Here is a 24,201-nt window from a genome sequence, read left to right as displayed (position 1 = left end):
AAAATACTTCGTAGGGTCATTGAATCCACTCCCAGGGGCCTTTGTGCCCACCCACCTGCCCCGACACCATCAAGACGGCCTTCCTCTGAGAAGGATGCCCGTGGCAGAATGGGAGCTCCGGGCTCAGCCCTCGGGTGCTTCCTCCAGAGCGGATGCCCTTTGCCCCAGGGCCCAGCGATGCCCCTCACACGGTGGGATCCCTCTGGGAAGGCTTTTAGACCCTCTTAGACCACACATCACCCTCTTATAGGAAACTGGATTTGGAACAATCATATCCCAACTCCAAGTTGTTTCTAATTATATAGTTCTCTATCTGAAAATCAATGTATAGTTTTGGACTTGTGCACTTGGCTCTGAATCCGGCCCCACATCGGGCCTGAATTTTAATTTGGCAGTAATGGAAACGAATCAGGGGCGATTATGAGCTGAAGGGAGTGTGTGTGTGTGGGTGGGTGGCCAGGGGCACACATGTGAGTTTAAGGAGGAGGGGACGTCTGCATTTCTGAATAGTTTTGCTCCCAATGGTCCTGGAGCGGGTTGCTCAGAAATTCTGTCTTAGGAATTTTGACTCTGGGAGAGCTGTTTTATGTTCCAGAACATATGCCCCTTCCATGGGGACACCGGGGATGTCAGAGCCAGCACGACTACCTGTGGGCCTGGGGACAGTCACCAGACTACTTCTCTGCATCGTCAGAGAGGCACGATTTCTGCCTCTGAACGGGTCCACCGACCACAGCCTGACTCCGGGCTTGGTGACCCCAACGCCACGCCTGTGCGTCCTGTCCATCAGCCTGGACTCTACGGGTCCTGCAAACTCTAAACAAATAGCAGATGAATTGATTTGATTATCAGACTGTTTTTATTCTCTGTGCTCTAATGAAGAGCCCGTATTATGCAAATGTGCATGATTATGACAGCAAGTTTTTTAATTGCAAATTCATTCCCCAAGCCCAAAATAAACTTTTGCCATGCCAGGGGGCTGCTATAATGCAGGGCAGATAGGAAAACTCATTTCAGAAAGAATGCGTCCCAGGGAAAAAAAAAAATTAAGCTCCTTAGAATTAATTTGAGGCCTTTCATATTTATCTTTTCTGATTCATTATTGAAAGTTAGAGGAACTAATCAACGCTATTCCTTTTATTCTATGGGATTGAGAAAAAGAAAGAAGGAAGGAAGAAGGAAAGAAAAAAAGGGAGGGAGGGAAGGAGGAATGGAAGGAAAGAAGGAAAGAAGGAAGGAAGGAAGGAAGGAAGGAAGGGAAGGAGGAAGGAAGGGAGGAAGGGAGGGAGGAAGGGGGAGGGGGGAGGGAGGGAAGGAAGAATGGAAGGAAGGAAGGAAGGATGGAAGGAAAAAAGGAAGGAAGGAAAAAAGGAAGGAAGGAAGGAAGGGAGGGAAGGAGGAAGGAAGGGAAGGAGGAAGGAAGGGAGGAAGGGAGGGAGGAAGGGGGAGGGGGGAAGGAGGGAAGGAAGGAAGCAGGGAGGGAGAGAGGGAGGCCCCGGGGCGGGGGGAGAGCTACCGTGTATACTGAGACTTCCTCAGACACGGAAGATGGGGCAGGCGGTGTGGCCCAGCCCGATGGTCTGTCCTTGGCCATCACAGCTACAGAGTAGGAGCAGCGTCCCCTGCGGGGGCTTCCCTGGGTGGAGGAGTGTCCCCCGGTCCCCGGGTCCCTGGGTGGGTGGGTGGCCCCTTCCACTCACCCCTGAGGGAAAAGGGGGACAAAATCAAATCGGCTTATTACCCGTGAAGTTCATACCATGTTCAGGGATTGTCCCCTCCCCTGCGGAGGAACAAGGAGAACCTGGTGACCACAAACACTGAGCGCTGCTGTGTCCTCTGCGTGGCCTGGCCACGTCCTCACCAGCTCCTGCAGCCGGGTTATTGTCAGATCGAGGCAAGGCCTCCCCTTCCTGGGATTTCAGGGACAGTAAGACCTCGAGACCCCGGGACAGAAACGAGCATCCTCCCGAGGGTCTGTGCCCAGAAGGTTCTTCTCCACACACAGAGTGTGCCTGGTCCTGGTGCTCCCGCCCCCGGGACCCTGTGTTCCAGCAGTGGTGACTCAGGCCAGACTGACCGAAGCCGAAAGAAGGAAGCGAAGAGTTTGTGGGTCAGCTGCTAAATAAATCTGTGGTCACCGTGGGCCACGAGCACGGAGAGTTCCGGAAGGTCTGTCCCCTGCGTCCTCACCTCCACTTCTGGACCATGGAGGGGGGACAAGGCCAGGTTGGTGTGGGTTCCGCGGGGGGAATTCGTCCCTCTGACATCCTTGGCCACGTCTCAGTGCGGCTCCCAACATCTTGGCCTGAGTCCGATGCCCGTGGCTGCTGGCGTGACCACCGTGCTTGTCTGTAGCTGCCGGTGGTTTGGGCTCAGGTGACGCTCTGGCAGGGCCGTAAATACCCCGTTGTAGGGCTGTGGCCTCCGGGGGACACATCTGCTCTCAGCGGGTGGTGGCTCCCAGTGGCCTCGAGGCTGAGCCCGGGACTCCCGCTCACCTGTGGTGGGTGCACTTTGTGGAGAATATGGGGGACACTGCCTCTCTCCTGTCCCTCGTCGCGGGGGGTGGGGGAGGCTTTGGCACGCGGGCCGCGGGCCGGGACACCTGAGTGGCCCTGTCTCCCTCTCGCTGGAGGAGCTCTCCAGTGCCGCGAGGCTGCTTTTTCTGTCCTTCCTCCTTGAAGGCCGTCATTTCTCAGGCTGAAATCCAACCGCCGGCGAAGTTCGCACACCTACCTGATGTCCACGGTGCACGGAGTGTGCCTGATATCTAATAAGTGCTTTTGATATGCAGATTCGGATGTTCTCGAGCTCCAGGAAGCGCTATTTCTGTCTCTGAGGGTTGCTTATTTCCCGTTAGACCGTCCATGGCTCTTTCCCAGCAGCCAGAAGGGAACCCACACTCGTCACCGGGTTCTGGCCCCACCGTGGGCCTGGCGGGGAGCTCAGCCTCGGCCTCCCTCCCTCGGGGTTCCCTACCTGCTGCCCCCGTTACTTGGGACCCCTCACCACTCCCCAAAGACCTCAGGACCGGCCCATCCTGGAGGCCATGACCCCTGAATTCTCTCTGCTGGGAAGTCTCTTCCCCCACATCATGGGACTGCCTCCTTGCTGGTTAGGCCCGAGAACTTTCCAGAGCATCCTAGCCAAAGGGAGGCTTGCCCTCCCCAAGCTCAGCCACACACGGCTTTGCATGGTTTTCATAGTGCGTAGCAGCGGCCGAATTCACCCTGCAGAACTGTCCCCTGGTCGCAGCAGCCCGAGGGCCCCTGTGTGTCCTGCTCGCAGCTTGGTCCCGGTGCCTGAAACGCAGTCCGTGCTCGGCGGTCACCCGATATGCGGGGGCTGCTTTTCCAGGGGCTCCTCTGCAGAGCTGAGGCGTTCCCACCTGTCAGGGGGTGGGAGGAGGCTCTCTGTGGGCCTCCCAGCCCAGGGTGCACCTGGCAGGATTCTGGATTCTTCTGAAACCTGCATCCGTCTCCCCACCGGGCTCTTGAGGACATCTGAGTCGGCTCGTCCCTGTCGTGCCATTTGCCGTCCTGATACCGTGGGTTTGTCTTAGACACCCGCGTCCTTTTCCAGCGAGCCATGCAGTGTCTCCCCACCCCCCCACCCACCTGCCCTTCTCCGAGTCCTTCTCGATAAGAGCCCGTAAGCAGACCACTGTGCGCATGAGTCTTTCTAAACACGCAGTCTTTCTTTAAAAAAATTTTTTTTTCTTAACGTTCATTTATTATTGAGAGACAGAGAGAGACAAAGCATGATCAGGGGAGGGTCAGAGAGAGAGGGAGACACAGAATCCGAAGCAGGCTCCAGGCTCCGAGCTGTCAGCACAGAGCCCGACGCGGGGCTCGAAACCACGGACCGTGAGATCACGACCTGAGCCGAAGTCGGTCGCCCAACCGACTGAGCCACCCAGACGCCCCTCAACACACGGTCTTTGTAAACACACGATCTTCTCCCTCCGCTTGCAGACACATTATTTTTGGTGGACATTTTTGGTAGTCAGTTGGTTTCTCAGGGTTCTTCAGCTTCCAGAATCATCGCTGCTTTTCTGAATACCTTTTTCAGAGAGCTAATTCCCGCCTGACATTAAATTATACATTTGCCTTGTTAACGCACTTGTTCCCTGCCTCCCGTCCCCTGCCTGTGGACGACAGCTCGTGAGGGAGCCCGTGGTCCCCTGAGGCACCTGCCACAGAGCAGGCGGCAGGCGCACAGGGAGTGTCCACTGAATGAACACATGAACACGTGTGCCGGTGAGTGCACGCAGCGGGGGTCGTTCCCGTATCGCCATACAAGACGCTTCCCAGTGGTCCTATGCCTTCTGACCCCAGCGAGGACAAAACTCTGCCTGGAGGTGACACTGGGGCCGCGCTCCCCAGCGGCCGCACTCTGCCCTCCTCGCCATCCCCTCTGGCGCCTCACTCGGCGTGGACGTTCCGCCTCAGACCTTCCGTCGGTGCCAGAGTGTTACGGGTCCGCTGGCTGGGTGGGGCGGGCTCCCCCGTGGCCCCCGCGATGCTCACCTCCTGGCGGAATGTTCCCCTGGAGTGTGGGTGAGGCTCTGCCCTGCCGGGACTGTGGGCAGCCTCTGGACGGACAGTGAGAGACCGGAGCCCTGGGCAGGACGGCCTCCAGGGGGCCAACAGCTCCGTGAGCTTGGCATCGGAGCGACAGGTGAGATGCCAGCTGCAACTGACACTTGGCCACAGCCCCACTGAGACCCAGCTACGCCACGGCCTGAGTCCCGGCCAGGAGCCGTGAGATGCTAAATACGTGGGGTTCTGAGGTGCTGAGCCTGTGGGATTTTGTCTTGCAAGTACAAGGGAACAGGAGAGCCCCGGGCCAGGCCTTCCCGGCCCACACCCACACCCTGGGGGCAGGCCCCTTCCTGCTGGGGAACAGCCCTTCCCCGCTGGTCAGCAGCCAGCTCTGCCCCTGGTGGCTGCGTGAGGCACCGATGCAGACCCTTGGCAGGTGCCTAGGGCTATTTCCTGGGCAGCCGGCTGTGAAGACAGTGTCCACGCTGCAGCCCCAGGCCCCACGGGAGCCCCCCGGCGCCGTGCCCTCCCTGCCGTCCACTCTGCCATCCTTGGGGGACCCCCCCCCCCAGAGGAGCCTCCCTCTCACACAGCCCTCCACCCAGCGCCTCTCCTCTGCCCCAGGCCCCGGGGCCGGGCGTTGGGCCGGGACCCAGCCTCTCCTCTGCACGTTCACTCCTTTAGAGGGATGATTTGCTGGTCTCGTCTGCTCTCCGCAGAAAACGCGTCAGTATTTCACCCTTGTGATTACACAGGTTTTCACTTACTCGTGTATTTTCTGGGTAACATTTTATTTCACAATTGTGCAGAGCAGGAAAGGACCAACTATGTGTCTTCGGGCATTCTCCCAGAACTTCAGAAAATCTATACAGTGTCTAGTCGGAGAACAGAGAGATAAATCTGAAATTAAATACCTAAAGCACCAGGCTCAGCTACAACCCCCCCCCCCAAAGTGGGTAGAGCCACGTCTTTTAACACAGGCCCCATCTGTTTTGCATATTCCAGTTGGAAAGACGCCGGGGTAGGTGGCAGTGTTAATAATGACCATTATCAATATTCCGTACAACGTTTATTGACCATTTCCTGTATGACAGACTCTCTATGAGGGGAGATAGATCTGAGGATTGATTTTTTTTAAAACCCCCGTAACAATTTGGCACAATTCTGTAAATACACACTTTATAGACTTCCTGAAGCTGCCTGGCACCGTGTGGATTTATGGCCCTTCTGCTGACCCGCCGGTGTGTAGCGGGGAATTATGCCTGCCACCCGGCCGCCTCAGAGCACAGCGCCCACCTATCCCCACCGCCAAGGGGAGGGGACACAGGCGTTTGCCCTTAACTCACAACTGTCCCAGACTTATCGATCTCAGGACCAAATGTCAAAAACCCCACTTTCCACAACAAATGTCTCTCTTGAAAGTTCTGTGTAAATTGAATTTTTATAAATCAAATCATATTGTCAAGCCAGTAAGTGCCGTTTATGGGAAACCTGCTTGCCTTCCTTTGCCGATGGAAGAAAGCCGTGCCAAGGATAAGGAAATTGGTTAACTTTATTAAAAAAGCTATATAATCACTTTTGCTTTAAAAAAATAATATCTGGCTTTTAAAAAGGGGGATTGTTTGTTCTCTGATTTTTTTTAGGTTTGGAACGCTAATGGAGCTGTGAACTTGAGTGGCAGCCAGAAGATGTAGGCTTCCATATCCCCGCGAAGGGTCTGGAGTAATCGAGGTTCCTTCAATCACCCATCACGCGCTTACTGAGCACTTACTGATGCCGAGGCTGCTGGTTCGGGGCCTCACAGTGAGAACCCTGCATCGGTGAATAAATCACACTTCTTCCCTCCCGGGCAGTTTACATTCTGGATGGGGCCACATGCTTCTTTCCTGGCCCCTGACCACTACCCGGCAACGAGGGAGAAGCCAGACTCTTCTGTGACTCAGTGAGCTCAGTCAGGGAGCGGGGATCACACACCTTCACTGCGAGGCTGCAGGGGTCCCGTGTAGAAGCTTCCAGAAAGAACCTATGTATCATTTTTGATTTTGAGAAGACGATTCAGTTTGATCTGCCGGAGAAGCACTGAGTGAGGAGTGTGTAGACGCAGGTCTGAGTTCCGATTCTGCTAGTCCCACCTCTGTGACTTGGGACAACCCTTCCTTTCTGGAGCATTTACTGTCTCTCCTATGAAATTAATTAAGCCTTTGCTTATTTCAACCGATAGTTATAGAGCACCCATGATGCACCACAAACTTTGTTAACTACTGGGAATACAGTGTTATTTCCAGTTGCAGAGAAAAAAAAAAACAGGCCGGAAGAAAATAATCAGACGACTAATTTTAATCACAATCAATGCTGGGGTAAACAATTCGTTGGAGGCACGACTCCCTCAAGGGATTAAATCACAATTTATTTTTTTTGTCTCTCCCGCTCCTTTAATTGTTAGCCGGGGAGGGATGATCCCCCAGTGAAAATCAGGTCCATGACTTTCCTGCTCAGTAGAAGGGATCTTACACACAAAACAGGGTCTTGATGTAGAAACGAACATGGCTAGTCTGAAAATTATTTTATCACTGTGTTTTCAGTTGGCAATTCCCTTCCCTGCATTAGAGCCTGCGGTGGGGACACTGGGGAACCAGACTGGAGGCATCCCAGGCTGGAGGTGGTGACACGGCACGTGCTGGTTTATGTCAGCAAAGATTCGGTGTCCAGAAGAGAAGCTCAGGTTGGTTGAGTTCCTCTTCAGTTCAGTTCTGAGATAACGTGTCCTTCTCCCAGACCCCTCCGCCTTGTGCACAGGACCGATCAACCCCTTCCATGCAGAGCCCCAGCCCTTTACATACAGGCCTCTGAGAGTGACTGTGACCGTTCTCGGCAATTCTGCAGGACCTGTTGACCGCTCCCCTCACCCTTGGACCACGAGGAGAAATCCCAGCCTTTTGCTTATTTCTTACCCCAGAATGGCTCACACAAGCCAGTCCAGGGAGCCGCGCAGGGTCCTGCGGGTTGCCATGAACGTCTACTCTGACTGGGCACCAAAGAACTGGGAAAGACTGTGAGGACCTTGCCTGGACCAGCCAGGCCCTTCGTCTCCTCAGCACCACCCCTGGGGGACTGCAGTCACATTGGGCTTCCAGGAAATGAATGTCACTTGAGAGGCAGAGTCAAGGGCACAGAGAACACACAGCTCATCTCTGTCCAGCCAATGGCCGCAGGGCTTCTGGAGAGGGAATGGAGGAGTATCCACGGTGCACACCTGAGAAGCAGTTTCAGGACGCTCTGCCCGGGGACTGGGCCTCCCCTTCAGCCCAGGAGCTCTGAGTCTATGAATAGGGTCCACTGTGGAAGTAGAGAGAGAAAGCATGGCTCTCCACGGTGCCTCTAAAGTCAAGTGTCCACCCACCAGGATGGAGAGTCATCTCACGTGTTGAGCAACATTCGGTGAGCTTTCCAGGTGAGCACCCTGGAGACATGGAGATCAGCAGTTACCACCGAAGACACCTGTGGGAAAAGCCATCTGCATTTGTCCCTTCTGGCTGCGGTGGCGGTGTCTCTCTCACTCGGATGTTTGCCTTCTGGTCTGTCCTTCTCAGGAGTCCATCATCCCCAGTCCACAGTGGTACCCCCAGCTGGCATCCCAAGCTGACCAAGAGTTTTCAAGAACGCCACTGTCTTCCAGCAAATGCATTTCTCGGGGAGCGTCTTCTAGGCTCTCAGGGAGGACCCAGGGGGAATGCGGCACATATATGACAAACCGGCCATCCAGCACCCCAGCGAGCTCAGCTTTTGTATTCCTTTTTCTGCATTCTTCCAGGGAAGGTTTGGCATCTCTGGTCAATGTGCGTCATCCGTGGTCCAAATTTCAATCAATCAATCAGTCAATCAATCAATCAAGAAAATTGTTAGAAACTTACAGCTTCTGGAACTAACACATTGAGCCCAGAATCTTTGGTGAGTACAGAGCGATGGGTAAGAGTGGCCTGATCCCAATTTATCTCCCATCCTCTTTGGTCTGACACCCTTCAAATTCATTTCCACACATTTTCCTCACATTTCTGCTGGTGAAAATTAGCAAGTTCTCATGATTCTTTCATGCTGTAAAGTAGCTCCTTCAGGTCAGACATGACAATTGCTTCCCACCCCTCCCCCAAGGGTAGAGAGAGCTGACTCTAGTCGGGGGAAGAGGCAGAGAGGTTGAGCTTGGGGAGGACAGCCCCTCTCCCAGGTGAGCGAACTTCTCGGCAACTTCGCTGGCAAGGAGCCCTCGGAGAGACTCAGGGGCTCAGGATTCACAGCCTGATCCCAGTCCATCCAGATGCACCCAATGGGAGTCTCGAAATTGCATTTCCTCCCAGGCCATCCTCCAGCACACACGCGAGATGGTTAGTAGGTGTATGAATGCAATCACATTATGACACTGCAGGCTGCAGGATTCTGTTTTCCATCTGATTTTCAACAAGCTCCTTACTTCAGCCACAAGAAAACAAAAATTATTTGGGGGCTGCTCTAGAGTCCTGTAGCTTCTCTCCACGACTTGCACTGAGACATGGCCCCGTGTTCATCATTTTTTTCTAGAACCCTCCAGGATGACGACAGAGGATTCTTACCCCAGGATCCTTGTGCCATCTTGACCATGACAATGGCGGCATGGAGCAGCCACTGGGTACCGGAAGCCCTGGGCCCACCAAGTTCTGTGTCATCAGCAGCAGCAGGAGATCCGTTCACACTGATAGTGTACCACGAATTTACTCATATCCGACAGCCCGATGCTGATGACCAAACCAATCACAGAGTCCCAGCTTTCAGGATCTGCTTCCCAGAGTGGAACTACTTCTGGTACCAACCAGCCAGGATCTACCAGGGAAATACAACCAGCACAGGGCTTTCAGCAGAAGGGATTTAGTACGAGGAATTGGTTACATGGGCAGTAGTGGCTGAAAGCACAAGAAGACCCTATAGCAAAAGCCATAAATAACTCAAATTTAGAAAACAAGAACCCACTGCTGGAGCTGGGGGAACAGCAAAGCAGAGGCTGGGTTACCAGATCCTGGGAGCACTGAGGGGCGCTAGGAGCCAGGGATCGGAGCACGGAGGATGGTATCTGCTCCAGGCAGAGCTGCTGCACGTGTGCCCTCCTCTGGGGCCCCCGCCCCCACAGTGGAGGGCAGCCTTGGCTGCCTGCTTCCCAGACACTTGGGAGTAGAACTTCTTTGAGCACCAGAACCAAGAGCGGGTGACGGGCCACGGGGGTAAAACTCGCTCTCCAGAAAGAAGAAAGACAAGAACTAAATGAATCAAGGTGTTTTTGGAGTTGGAAAGTAAGGATGAGGAAGAAGGGGATTTTGGAGGTAGCAGCCTACTGGGACAGGAATGTCAAGGGCAGCAGGAGAGAGGACATTTTGAAGGCGCCTTGTCATGACTTCAGAACACATTTGGATAGAGCTGAGACTGTTGCTCATTTTGTTTTTCTTTCAGGCCTCAGATGCAGAGAGGGTCCCCATGCGCATGGCTCACAGCCAGCCCCTGACCACGCTGGGTTCAGGCAGGACCTCCATTCTCCGTTCCATTCAGTGGTTTCTCTTCCTCGGCTGCGTCTCACCTGCTGCCCCTGCCTCTTGCCTTGGCACATGCACTGACGTGTGTGACTGTGCAATTAGACAGATGCGAAACTTTGAAACATAGGCAGTGTGTGCCTACATAAACACATATTAAAAAGTTATGTAAAATAGTGTGCTGTAAATCTCATTTGGTTTCTTGCATTTTGCACAAAACACCACGTATTTAAGTTTTTTCCTCGTTGCTCTGTAGCTCAGAATCACAGGTTCTGGCTGCTGTGTGGAGTTTCACGTGATGCGTCCCACAGTATTAACCCGGCTCCAGGGACAGACGCCCAGGCTGCCCACAAATCCCTGACCGCCACCAAGCACCCAACTCCACATGTAAACTTTTCTATGGCGTGTATCTAGAAGGGTAATAGAACAGAGTATTTCTTTCCTTTTATGAAATTGAGATATGATTTACAAGCCATAAAATTTACCCTTATAAAATGTACAATTCAGTGGTTTTTAGTATATTTATAAGTATATGTGCATCACCCCAATCTGCTTCCAGAGCACTTTTATTATCCCATAAAGAAACCCCACACCCATAGCGGCCACTTGCCATCTCCTCCTGCCAACCACTGATCTACTTTCCGTAAGGATCTGCCTGTATTTCTTTCCTTTTAAAATTTCACTTATTAACTTATGGACCTTCAGATGACAAAAGTTAAATCAATTAACATTTCAGTCCATAAAACATGAACCTGTTTCTTTCCTTCTTCCTTTTTCTTTTTCTTCTCTTTTTTAAAAAAATGTTTGTTTTTTGTTGTTTGGTGTTTTGAGAGAGAGAGAGAGAGAGAGAGAGAGAGAGAGAGAGAGAGAGAGAAAGAATATGCATGAATGCCAGAGGGGCAGAGAGAAGGAGACAGAGAATCCTAAGCAGGCTCCTCACTGTCAGGATAGAGCCCTACGTGGGGCTTGAAGCCACGAGCCCGGGGATCGTGACCTGAAACTAAATCAAGAGTCAGATGCTTAACCGAGTCACCCAGGTGTCCCTTTCTTTTCTTTTAATTTTTGCAAACGTCTATTTATTTAGAGAGAGAGAAAGAGAGGCAGAGAGAGAGAGAGAGAGAGAGAGAAGAGCATGAGTCGGTCAGGGGCAGAGAGAGAGAGAGGGAAAGAGAGGATCCCAAGCAGGTTTCCGAACTGTCAGGATACAGCCCCACAAGGGGCTCGATCCCTCAAACCATGAGATCATGACCTGAGCTGAAATCAAGAGTCAGATGCTTGACCGACTGACCCCCCCCCCAGGGGCCCCTTTCTTTTCTTCTTTTTAATAATCCATTTCTCTCTGCCCCTACTCCTTTCCCTTTCACAGACACTCACCTTGATGTTTTAGATTAACTATGACACCTAATTATACTTATAAAATGTACAGAATTATTTTTTTGTACTTTTTAAAAAGGTTTTTTGTTTTTGTTTTGTTTTGTTTGTTTGTTTGTAATTTCTACACCCAGCGTGGGGCTCAAAGTCACAACCCCAAGATCTAGAGTCGCACACTCTTCCGCCTGAGCCAGCCAGGTGCCCCAATCTTTTACTTTTTAAATGTACACAGTGGTATTTTCTATTATGGGATGGGCTATGCAGTGGTTATGACTGCCTCTGTCTAAATAATACCACTGCCCATGAAAGGAACTAGCATCCACTTGCTGATTTCCATGTCTGGGGCAGAAAATATTTGAAGAAAGCTTAGAATATCTCTTCGCACCTTACAGCAGAAAAGCCATCCAAGTCAACCAAGGTTGCGTGAGACATACTCAGAAAAATAAATTTGAGATAATAGAAATATTAACTGTCATGCACTGGCAGACATTGAATAGATTGGAATTTGTGAGTTTGTAATAATACTGAAAAAACACCTCATCGATCAGCATTGGAGGATACTGGGGGTGGCCGTATCCAACCTGAAGACTGGAATGTACTGGGACAACACAGGCATTTGCTTGGCTTGGCTTGTTTGAATTTGCCTCAAGGGAAGCAAATAGGTGATAAGGTGAAGTGTCTTTTCATAAAACAACTCCATGTGATGAGTACACAATAAATTGTGAAATTTGGTATCACAACTTTAGACCCTGTTGGATGAATGGGTGCAGGCAGTGATCACCAATAGTGACAGACCTCACCTAATGAGAAACAGTGGACATTGCGTAAGTCACACTAGACATGTAGAACATCATCTATGAAATATTCTTGCAAACCCTAAATCTGATCAAGCCTGTAGACCTATCCATTTACAGAAAACACAGGAGACAGCTGGATATCCTTAACGCCATCCCAGGGATGCCGTTAGTGGAAGCCAGACTGCAGGAAACCATAGGACAAACATCTAGATTTCTTCAACGACTCACATCCACGGAGAGAGAGATATGAAGAGAACCCAGGATAAGACTGCGAGAGCCTTCGTGGACAGAGAATGGAACTGCAGCATGTGCCCCTGGGTACAGACACACACGCACGCCTGCACACAAGCATACACAAGGTTGCCAGCGATCATCTACGGTACAGGTAACGACAGGAAACATGGATTGTGGAAGGTTGTGGAGTGGGTTCCTCATGCTGCCATGGTGTCAAAAAGGGAAAACCTGTATTTCTGAGTTACAAACCATAACATCTAAAGAGGAAATGATACGTCATTTGCAAATATCTTTCCCCATTCTGTCGGTTGCCTTTTAGTTTTGTTGACTGTTTCCTTTGCTGAGCAGAAGCTTTTTATCTGGATAAGGTCCCAGTAGTTCATTTTTGCTTTTAATTCCCTTGCCTTTGGAGATGTGTCGAGTGAGAAATTGCTGCAGCTGAGGTCAGAGAGGTTTTTTCCTGCTTTCTCCTGTAGGGTTTGATGGTTTCCTGTCTCACATTCAGGTCCTTTATCCATTTTGAGTTTATTTTTGTGAATGGTGTAAGAAAGTGGTCTAGTTTCGTCCTTTGAATGCTGCTGTCCAGTTCTCCCAGCACCATTTGCCAAAGAGACTGTCTTTTTTCCATTGGATATTCTTTCCTGCTTTGTCAAAGATTAATTGGCCATAATTTTGTGGGTCCAATTCTGGGGTTTCTATTCTACTCCATTGGTTTATGTGTCTGTTTTTGTGCCAATACCATGCTGTCTTGATGATTACAGCTTTGTAGTAGAGGCTAAAGTCTGGGATTGTGATGCCTCCTGCTTTGGTTTTCTTCTTCAAAATTACTTTGGCTATTCGGGGTCTTTTGTGGTTCCATACAAATTTTAGGATTGCTTGTTCTAGCTTTGAGAAGAATGCTGGTGCAATTTTGATTGGGACAAAGGGCTAGTATCCAAAATCTATAAAGAGCTCACCAAATTCCACACCCGAAAAACAAACAATCCAGTGAAGAAATGGGCAGAAAACATGAATAGACACTTCTCCAAAGAAGACACCTAGATGGCCAACAGACACATGAAAAGATGCTCAATGTCACTCCTCATCAGGGAAATACAAATCAAAACCACACTCAGATGCCACCTCAAGCCAGTCAGAGTGGCTCAAGTGAACAAATCAGGAGACTATAGATGCTGGCGAGGATGTGGAGAAACGGGAACCCTCTTGCACTGTTGGTGGGAATGCAAACTGGTGCAGCCGCTCTGGGAAACAGTGTGGGGGTTTCTCAAAAAATTAAAAATAGACCTACCCTATGACCCAGCAATAGCACTGCTGGGAATTTACCCAAGGGACACAGGAGTGCTGATGCATAGGGGCACTTGTACCCCGATGTTTGTAGCAGCACTCTCAACAATAGCCAAATTATGGAAAGAGCCTAAATGTCCATCAACTGATGAATGGATAAAGAAATTATGGTTTATATACACAATGGAGTACTACGTGGCAATGAGAAAGAATGAAATATGGCCCTTTGTAGCAACGTGGATGGAACTGGAGAGTGTTATGCTAAGTGAGATAAGCCATACAGAGAAAGACAGATACCATATGTTTTCACTCTTATGTGGATCCTGAGAAACTTACCAAAAACCCATGGGGGAGGGGAAGGGAAAAAAAAAGAGGTTAGAGTGGAAGAGAGCCAAAGCATAAGAGACTCTTAAAAGCTGAGAACAGGGGCGCCTGGGTGGCGCAGTCGGTTGAGCGGCCGACTTCAGCCAGGTCATGATCTCGCGGTCCGTGAGTTCGAGCCCCGCGTCAGGCTCTGGGCTGATGGCTCGGAGCCTGGAGCTTGTTTCTGATTCTGTGTCTCCCTCTCTCTCTGCCCCTCCCCCGTTCATGCTCTGTCTCTCTCTGTCCCCCCCAAAAAAATAAATAAATAAAAAAAAAGCTGAGAACAAACTGATGGTTGATGGGGGATGGGAGGGAGGGGAGGGTGGGTGATGGGTATTGAAGAGGGCATCTTTTGGGACGAGCACTGGGTGTTGTATGGAAACCAATTTGACAATAAATTTCATACTAAAAAACATAAATAAATACAGAGGAAATGATATTCCCCTTGGAATTTACTCTAAAAATCCTATGACGCTGTGTAAGGGTGAGGGTGGTGTGAGACCTGGGGGATCCCCCCCCCCCCAGCGGGGTCACTGTATTGTTCTAGTTTTGCATACATTTGCAATTTCTATAATAAAAATAAAAACAAAAGAATACAACTTCTGGAGGAAACCCTGGTGTCAATTCAGACCAGCCCTTTTCCTCACTGTGGGGTATGGGCGTTTCCTGAACTGCTCTGCCCTCAGTGTCCTCACCCCTGCAAGGGAGGGTGGCCTCGAGGTAGGTGGGGAGAAGCGAACCAGCACACACAGTGCCACTGGCCGCCTGCCACCCCGGTTGTCAGCGGGTACTGACTGTCTGTGTCTCCAGGCCCACACGGCCACACGGCTACCGCCATTGGGGAGCACCCACAGTTCTGTCCTCACGAAGGGGCAGTTCCCGAGGGACAAACAGAAATGAGGGAAGAGCAGGGATGAGGAAGAGAATTGGTGCCTTGCTCAACATCCGTGCACCACACTTCCCTGGAGCATTGCCAGGGGGTCTGTCCCCGAGTCTGCATCTCCACAGGTGGCCCCATCCCCCTCACCCTCATTCTTGTCTAGAATCATCTCCTGACTCCATTCTGCCCTCCTGGGGATTTCAGTATCTCTTTACCTATTACCCATTCGGTGCCACCATCTGGGAACAACCCACTGTACTCTACCAGGATGTCTGTGATTTTTGTGTGTATCCTGCCGAAGTACCTTGTATTCAAAGTGTTACCCTACTGTCCATTTCAGTGTCAGAAAGACCCTCTCTCAGTATCGCATCGGTCCACAGTCTTCGTCCCTGGTGTCAGCCTTGAAAGACAACCTAATTTTGTTCTACTCTCAGTCCCTCACTTTTTACCTGGGGATGTGTGCTTTCTTGAAGTCTTCATTAAGAATCTGTCGGCACCCGGGGTTACGAAATGGTCCCACCGTTGTCTTCGGTCCTTTATGCAGTTTACAGCCGGTGTTTCAAAAGTCTATCTAGAGTCTCGTCTGTTTTTTTTCTGTACATGAAACATAATTACGATAGTTTTGTTTTTGTTTTTGTTTTTTTACTATGCTTACACTATTGATTCTGTTTTCTGCTCTATTCTTGTTCTGTTTCCATTGGCTTATGTTGCTTCTCTAAAGTTTGGGCTCGTATCTCTTGCTTATTTGTGTGGCTCATGATTTTTTATTGGATCATAGACATTGTGCTCTTAAGTTGTTGGCTGCTGAATTTGGTTTTGCTTCTTCGAATATTGTACTTTGTCCTGGGAGCAAAGCTCCTTGGTATATGTTTGATTTCTTTTTTTTTTTTTTTTTAATCTTTGTAAGCATTGTTAGGGTCTGGGTATGTGAACTGTGGTACAATCCTCCCAAGAAACGGTGTCATGCTACAAAAGTCGCAACCTCAGTGACTCTCTGATGGGTGGGGATACACTCGTCATACAATGTTCTGTGAAAAAAAGAAAAGGCTACAGAATTGTATACCAGATGATTTCAATACTCCTGATTTTAAATGAAGATTAAGTGTCTATAGACAATGAAGTTGAGGAAAATAGAGAGATTTTGGTCGTTAGACTTTTTTTTAACTTTTTTACATTTTTTCTCAATGCATGGATAGTCTACGGTTTAGAGAAAAAGTTAATACTTGTCACAATAAGAAATGCTTGGACCCACTGTTGTGGGTGTGACAGACAGCACTGGGTGTGTGCAGGGATGTGGAACAGACCAAACCTTCATACGGTACTGGCGGGAGCAGAAATTGCCACAAACATATTTGAACCCTTTAGGACAATTCACCAAAAACACACATACACGTGGCGAGCCACCACTCACATTTCTACGAGGATACGCCGAAAAAAGTGCATGTGGCCACGAGCAAGAATGTAGCATAGCAAGCAAGACATTCACAATGTCCCTGAAGTGCCGACAGCCCCAAAGTCCACCCACAGCAGAGTGGGTACACAAGTCGTGGTATAGTCCGTGCAGTGGAAAGCCACGCAGGTGCAGGAGTGACTGAACCACCCGGATGTGGAAAGCAGGTGTGGAAAAGAAGAATCCAGACACAGAAGAGCACACATTAAGCACACATCAGGACAGAGCAGACGCATCACGTTTGAAGTCAGGGTCTTGGTGACGCTCAGTGACCAGAGCAGGTGTAACATTACATACGAGTTTCTGTCTCTTCCTTAACATGACCTTGGGGAAGCTCATCCTCACTGGTACTCTGTGAGACCCTCCTCCCCCTCTGCCTACGATGCTCTACTCTTGTTTAGGTCTTGGGGGGCAACACAAAAATGAAACACCTTTGCTATTCTCCTCGAGGTCAAGGGTGGCCCAACCCCCATCCACTGTTCTTGGTACAGAATTCACTCCTAGGGACACGGGGATAGTTCTGGCAGTCCCACGGGCAGAAGGCCATGTGTGCAGGAGGAAGAGCTCAGAACCAGAATCAGCAGTCGTGGCCCGTGCCCTGTGCCCGTGGGACCCACCCTGCATGCTCTGCGCCACCAGGGAGGCCTCCAACTGCCTGGGCTCCCCTTGGCTCTCTTGCCCCAATAGCCTTTTCTTCTCACGCTCCTTGAATCTCTACAATTACTCATTTGTACACATGCAGGGTAGGCTGGAACTCTGAGTAATATCTCTGTAGCCTGATGGAGAAGGGGAAATGTCAGAAGGCAAAGAGGCAATTAAGTTCCAAGACAACTTCAATGATTTGTGTTTTCAACTTTCGATTTATCTACACCTCAATTGGAGCTCATCTCCACGAACTCCAACAATTGCCGGATACAAAGCAACTGAAGGAAAGCCTCCAGGAGCCTGAGATGGAAACCGACGGCCAGTGCAGGCAAGAACAGCCCGTGTTTGTTCCAGCCAATTGTTCCCAACCATGGCGAAAAGTCATTAAAAATGCACTTACGAATCTAGCTTTATATTGATCAATGGCAGGGTTACAGGCGATGTCGGGCTTCGGAGAGAAAGAACTAACTGCGAGATGAACCAAATGATTTTTTTTTTCTGACGGATTATTAGAGAAAGCGCTGTCATAATATAATTTCCCAGACAGCTGGATCAATGATGTCAACTATTACCCCCAAGTTTTGAATGATAACTCAGATGTGGGAGTTCTGGATTAATGGATGGGGCACAGTCACATCCTTGCTCACGGATCGTGTGGAAACACCCAATGTGACCCAAAGGAAATTACTTACCATAAACTTCCCAAAGACAAAGGCCGTAGTCCACCTTCTCTGGCTTAGAATCTCACTTCTTTTTAAGTGTCAGTGCATCATCAAAAATTTATTTTATGGGATGAAAGGAAGCCGTGCTGAGGTCACCTGAGAAATGGCTTTTGGTGTGTGTTGTTGTCAGTGATGGAGAATTCCGGGGGAGGCTTGACAGCAGTCTGTGCATTGGAACACATAACAACGCCCTGGGAAAGGTCCTTTTGGTCTCAATCTCCATCCCCAGGGTCTAATCTCTTTGCCTCAACATTGCCCCCTCCAAGCCTTCCAGACACCGGCCACGAAAGCCTGCCCCCATGGACACCTGACCACCTTACCCTCACTTCTTTTCTTTCAATGGCCCTCTGCAACTGACCGTCAACTCACTCACGTAAGGGTTCAAGACACCATTATCTCATATGTGGCTAGAGCTCCGTTTGCTACAGGGTAGGTGTGAGCACCCTGGCATAGAAGGCCTGTGAGGTCTCCCGACCATTAGACTCTGTGTGCTTTCTGTCTCATCTGTGGTCACTCCTGCTCCCTGTTTGAATCCCAACAGTAGATCTGCTGGAAGGGCGTCCAAACATGCTCTCTGCAAGTCACATGACCGGACAGGCCATGAGCCTCTTTATTCCCTACATCTGGCCTCATTGGCTCTCGTGCCCCTTTTCCAGCAGACAGAGGTCAAGGGGGAAGGGAGGAGCTCGGGCAGGAGTCATCCATTTCTCTGAGTGTAACGAGGTGTCTCTTGGTTAACTCAGTTTCTGTAGAGTTGATGCTGAATCAAAATTCAAATCTCTTTTTGAGGCTGTTTCCTGGATTTGTCCCTTGTGTCTTTGCCCCTTCACCTCATCCCCCGGATGGAGGGACAGGTGCTGTGGGTGCTGCAGGTGGCATGGGAGATGCAGATAATGATTCCTCATTGGTTGGGGAATGTTCTCTCCTCCAGCAGCAACCTGTGGCATGACATCTTCCACCCCAGTTTTCCCTGGTGTGGACTGAAGTCCTCATCACCCCACCTGCTGGAATGCCCACAGCTGTTGTCACCTTGACCTGTGGTCCTGAAAAGGACAATGCAGAGGAGAAGCCCCCACTCAGTCTCACTGTACAGACCGCTGAGATCTGACCCCCATGAGACCCCCGGGTCAAGGGTCCACCCTGCAGTCTGTGGCTGTGTGGTGACCATGCCCTCAAGTTGACTGGTGAACCACCTGCTGAGCTGGGCTCCTCCTTCCCCCACACCATCAGGGGAGACTCCAGACATGTTTACTCTCTGGGATCCTGGGTGAGCCACCTCCCTTGCCTGCACCCCAGTTCCATCAGCTGTAGAGTCAGGACAGTGCGGACACCCACCCTGCAGGGTTGTGCAGCTAATAAATGAATTGGTGCCTTGAAGCCCTGAGAGCAGGACACAGAGTGAGCACTTGACTTCTTGTTCCCGCATCCCTCACCCCCCACTGTAAACCACAGTCCTCTTTGTGACAGTGGCTGCCTGTGGAGGGACAGAAGGAAAGCCAACCATAACGAAGTGGGAAGCAAACACTGCACACACAGCCTCTGCAGTGGAACTGTGTCCCTCCAGGTTCACATGTTCAAGTCCTGCCTCCGAGTTCCTCAATTTAATTGGAAACAGGGGTGTCATAAGTGTGATTAGTTGTAATCACACAGGAGTAGGTTGGGCCCCAATCTGAAAGGACTGGTAATGGGGAAATTTGGACAGAGAGACATGGGCACAGGGATGACAGTGTGTAAAAATGCAGGCAGGGATTGGAGAGACATAGTAGTGGTGAAGGAACGCCCGTGGCTACCAGAAAAGCACCAGAAGCCAGGACAGAGGCTGGGAACACACCTCTCCCTGCTCCGAGCTTCAGAAGGATCAGCCCTGATGACACCTGGATCTCATATTTCCAGCTTCTGGAACGGGCAGGGCAGAGAACACGTTTCTGCTGGTTAAGTCTCCAGTGTGCGGTGCCAAGTGACAACAGCCCCAGCACACACACACACACACACACACACACCCCTCACTGACACCTGCTGCTTTTATTATCCGCACTCCCCAAACCCACGTCTCTGTGAGATTTTAGTCGTGTAGTCATGGCTAAGATAGAACCCTCTCTGCTTCTGTTGTTCTTGACTCCCTACCTATCATTCAGGTCTTGTGGCCAATTGGCACATGGATACCCACCAGCCACCTTGTGCTCAGCCCAGCACCACGTGCCAGAGAGGCAATACAAAGCAAACCTCTGTCACCCAGGGGCTCCAGATCACCTTCACGCTGGACTCCACGCCCCCCTTTGAATGAACCTCTCCTGCCTTCTCCTCCCACCTCTCCTCCCTACCGAGGTCTCCTTAGGTCTCATCCGATGGTCACCTCTCCCACTAGACCATCGGTCACGGGATGGCAGCCTCTGTCACCCAGACCACTGTCCCCCACACTGTCTCTGATGGAAGACGGACATGGAAAAAGGGGTTTAGAAAATGTCCAGTGCCTCGACCAAAGTTTCCACTGGAAATCTTGTATCCTGACTAATGAATGCTCTTGTTTGAAAAATAATCCTGAAGAGGTGCTCCGCATCAAAATGACAGGCAGTTATAGGCACTCAATGGATATTTGCTGCATTTAATGGAATTGAATTTCCGAGGAGGTGGACATTTCCTCGATCAAATATCCTATATATCCTGACCAGGCACAATAGATAATACAGCGTCCATTTTCTCAGTTTGTGGCCAGACGGAGCAAGTTTGTTTAACGGATGGAGCCAAACTGGGAAAAGGGCTTTCATGAGAAGCCATCTCGGCGATCTCGCTGGTAGAGCGCATTTGAAAAGGGTCTCGCTGAACATTGACAGAAACTGAATCTTCAACAGGCCTCAGCCACATGGGCTTTCTGTCTGTCGCTGGCATGGCCAGGGCTCTGGGCAGGAAGGAACGGAGGTGGCAGCGGTGAGGCCCCCGACCGTCCGGAACATCCTTTGAGGTCAAGCCAGGGTCCCGTTGACCCGCCAGCCTCTGCTGCTCTTAAACGGCTTCTCACCCAGGAGAGAATTCATGAAAACGTAGAGAGTCTCACGTTGGACAGGGGGCCCGTATGGGGTGGTTCCAGGATGAACACAATCTGTGTCTCTGCTAAGCTCATCTCCACACTCAGTGTTGGTTTCATAAAAGCCACCATTGCTATTGATGGTTTAAATCAGTAAATAGTAGAGAAAGGCGACGTGTGGGGTCCAGGTTGGTGCACGTTTGCTGACGGTCTCGTATGTGTCTCCAGGAGCCAGGTTTCCAGGTAGAATACAGGATGCCCAGGTACATTTGAGATCCAGAAGAGCAGCAAATCATTTTCTAGTATAAGTATAGTGCACATATTGCACTCGTATTTTGCTAATTCCAGGAACCCTAACAGGCGTGATGTGCTGTACTGATTAGAACAATCAACGTCTTCGGTCCATTGCTTTGGGGGAAGTGACTGGACGTTACTGGGCTCTTCTCCATGTACCACACTGGTGGGTCTTCACCAGCCCTTCAACCTTGCAAGAGTGACAGGATCTCTGTAATCGCTATTGTGGGAATCAGTGCAAGGAGGCTTAAAATGCCCACACACGCTAGTCTACGTGTGCATCCCAGCCTTGAATACAATTATCCATCCAATCATTCGTGCTGGCTTCCAACCAAGTGATAGGCTCCACTGTAGGAGCTGAGTAAGAGCCACTTCTTATGTGTGAAAAGCTTGCTGTAACTCTGGTAACAACACCAGCCAAAATGATGGAAAGTAACAGTCACACTGCTGGGGGCCACCTGCCCGCTGCTGACAAGTCCCAGAAGCCCTTCCTCTGGACAACTTCCCCCCACATAGGACAACAGGTGTAGCTTCACCTTTCCATCCTCTGTAGCATCATACAGACCTCTGCCAAAGCCTGGCCCACACCGGTTACGAAATGCCAGGACCTTGGCCTCAAGGTGGGGTGAACTCTGGGGTGCACCCTGGTCTCCAGGGCTTAACTAGGGGGCCACGTTCTTCTTCTTCTTCTTCTTCTTCTTCTTCTTCTTCTTCTTCTTCTTCTTCTTAATATTTATATATTTTTGAGAGAGAGAGAGTGGGAGAGGGGCAGAGAGAAAGAGGGAGACACAGAATCTGAAGCAGGCTCCAGGCTCCGAGCTGTCAGCACAGAGCCCGACGCGGGGCTGGAACCCACAAACCGTGAGATCATGACCTGAGCCGTACCGGACGCTCAACCAACTGAGCCACCGGGTGCCTCTCTTTTTTTAATTTTCTTAATGTGTATTTATTTTTGGCAGGGAGGGGCAGAGAGAGGGAGACACAGAATCCAAGGCAGGCTCCAGGCTGTGAGCTGCCAGCACAGAGCCTGATGCGGGGCTCGAACCCACAAGCCGTGAGATCGTGACCTGAGCCGAAGCCGGACGCTTAACCCACTGAGCCACCCAGGTGCCTCTGGGGCTGTGTTCTCGGTCAGCTGTCTGCCATGCCCTGCCCTGCTCCCTGAGCCCGTCATCTGATTCCCGGAACCCCATTCTGCTCTCTGAGCCCCGTCGTCCTGCTCCCCGAACCTCCTCAGAAGCAACCCTGTCCTCTCCACAGACCTCCTGAAGGAGAAGCGCCCGGCTTTGCTTCGGGGACAGGCACCCAAGACTTCCGTGACGTTCAAAGCAGATGGCTTCTTTTAGCCTGTCTGCGCCCTCAAGGCAGGTGAAGGAGACCTATCGTGTCCCACTCACACAAGGAAGAAAACGGAACTCAGAGATGTTGAGGACTTTGCACAGGGCCCCCTGAAGGTCACTTGAAACCAGAACAGGAATCCGAGCCTCTGACCCCAGGACAATGTCTGTCCCCCGCAGTGAAAACTTCTCATCTGGGCGGTGGGACAGCAAAAACCTTCCGTCAGCGTCTCCCACAGGCTCCCTGAGCCTCCAGAATCCAGGTTAATTTACGGCCAGTGCCTCCCAGCAAATACTGCTACCCGCCCCCGTCACCCCTCCCCAGGTGGTGCAGAGCCAGACAAAGGATGGGTCTTCTGAGCCCGCAGAGGAAGGAGCCAGTGCTGATGTGTGTGAGGCACAAATCGTTCTGGTCTCAAATCATTCTCTGAAAGCTTTAGGGGGAAAAAATCTGCATTTCTCTGTGGCACAAAGGAAGAGAGCTGAGAGGTGGGGTTCAGTCACAGGGTGGAGGGGGCAGTGGAGCCTCCCTGAGCCCCCGGTCCTGGGAGGAGTGTGATGGGCTGAGCCCTCACCGGCTGCTGAGAGGGACCCTGCATCCTGGGGCTGCGGGAGGTGCTCAAGTGTGAAAGGGGCTTTGTGCCATCCGGTTCTCTGCTCCCCTCCAAGTAGGTGGTCTTGTCCCCTAGAGGCAGCCCAGCTAACGGAGGCACAGGGACTTCCCAGGACACCAGGACGGGCCTGGACTGTTGCCGTCTGGTCACTGCTCAGCTGGGAGGCCTGGGTCAGGATGCTCTGCTCTCCCCACCTCACTCCCCGCCTCAGTTTCCCCTCTAAATTTGCATTCTTCCCTCGGGAGCCTCTAGCCATGTGTGGCTATTTAGATTTCAATTAATTATAATAAAATAAAACCTAGTTCCCGTCCAGCCACATCTCAAGTGTTAAATAGCCACACGTGACTGATGTCCAATAGAAAAGGAAGCCAGACTTCTGTAAGGAGATACTTTATTCAAAGGGTACCGACGGTGTGGTGGGGGAGGAATTCTTATGAGGGGCGGGCCGCCTTCGCTACGGGGAGACCGCTCTGACCACACGGTCTGCAGGCCTCTCCAGAGTTTTACAAAGAGGAGTGGGCCTGGGGTGGAAAGCAGGTTAGGAGTGTTCCAGGGTCAGAATGCACAGGGCAGAGGATTTTATCAGGAGGGCAGCCCAGGCTGTTCAGTGGCCGAGAGAGAGAGAGAGACAGAGATTGGAGAGAGAGGGAAGGCTTGTTCAAAGTTGGGTTAACCCTCAGTGCTCGCCAGGAGCGCAGGCTAGGGTAAACATCAGCCTTGTCTCTGGGCTCTGTGATGCCGCGAGTTCCCTGGGACAGTGCATCTCCCCAGCTGGTGGCGGTAAGCTGTGCCTTGCGGATCGGGCCCAGGGCAGATGCCCATGTGCCCACGGGCACCATTCTCCCACCTCAACGGCTGTAAGCAGAGCCGGGTTCATTTGAAGAAGTTGCTCGACACCGTGCTTTGGGGTGGAATTGTCCTCCGTGGCCTTCCTGTCCTGTGTCCCCAAGGACCGGGCGACCGCAGTGGTCCCTGTTGACCCTCTCGCCATCAGCGGTCGGGCCTGTGGGCTCCGTCCCCTGAGACCCACCTTGTCAGTGCTCCAGGCCTCACTTGAAGCCCCAGGAATGAGGTCTAGCACTGTGACCTACCCCC

Source organism: Neofelis nebulosa, chromosome 8, assembly GCF_028018385.1.
Source record: "Neofelis nebulosa isolate mNeoNeb1 chromosome 8, mNeoNeb1.pri, whole genome shotgun sequence".
NCBI lineage: Eukaryota > Metazoa > Chordata > Mammalia > Carnivora > Felidae > Neofelis > Neofelis nebulosa.
The sequence above is the reverse complement of the archived record's forward strand: the minus strand, read 5'-3'. Positions refer to the sequence as shown.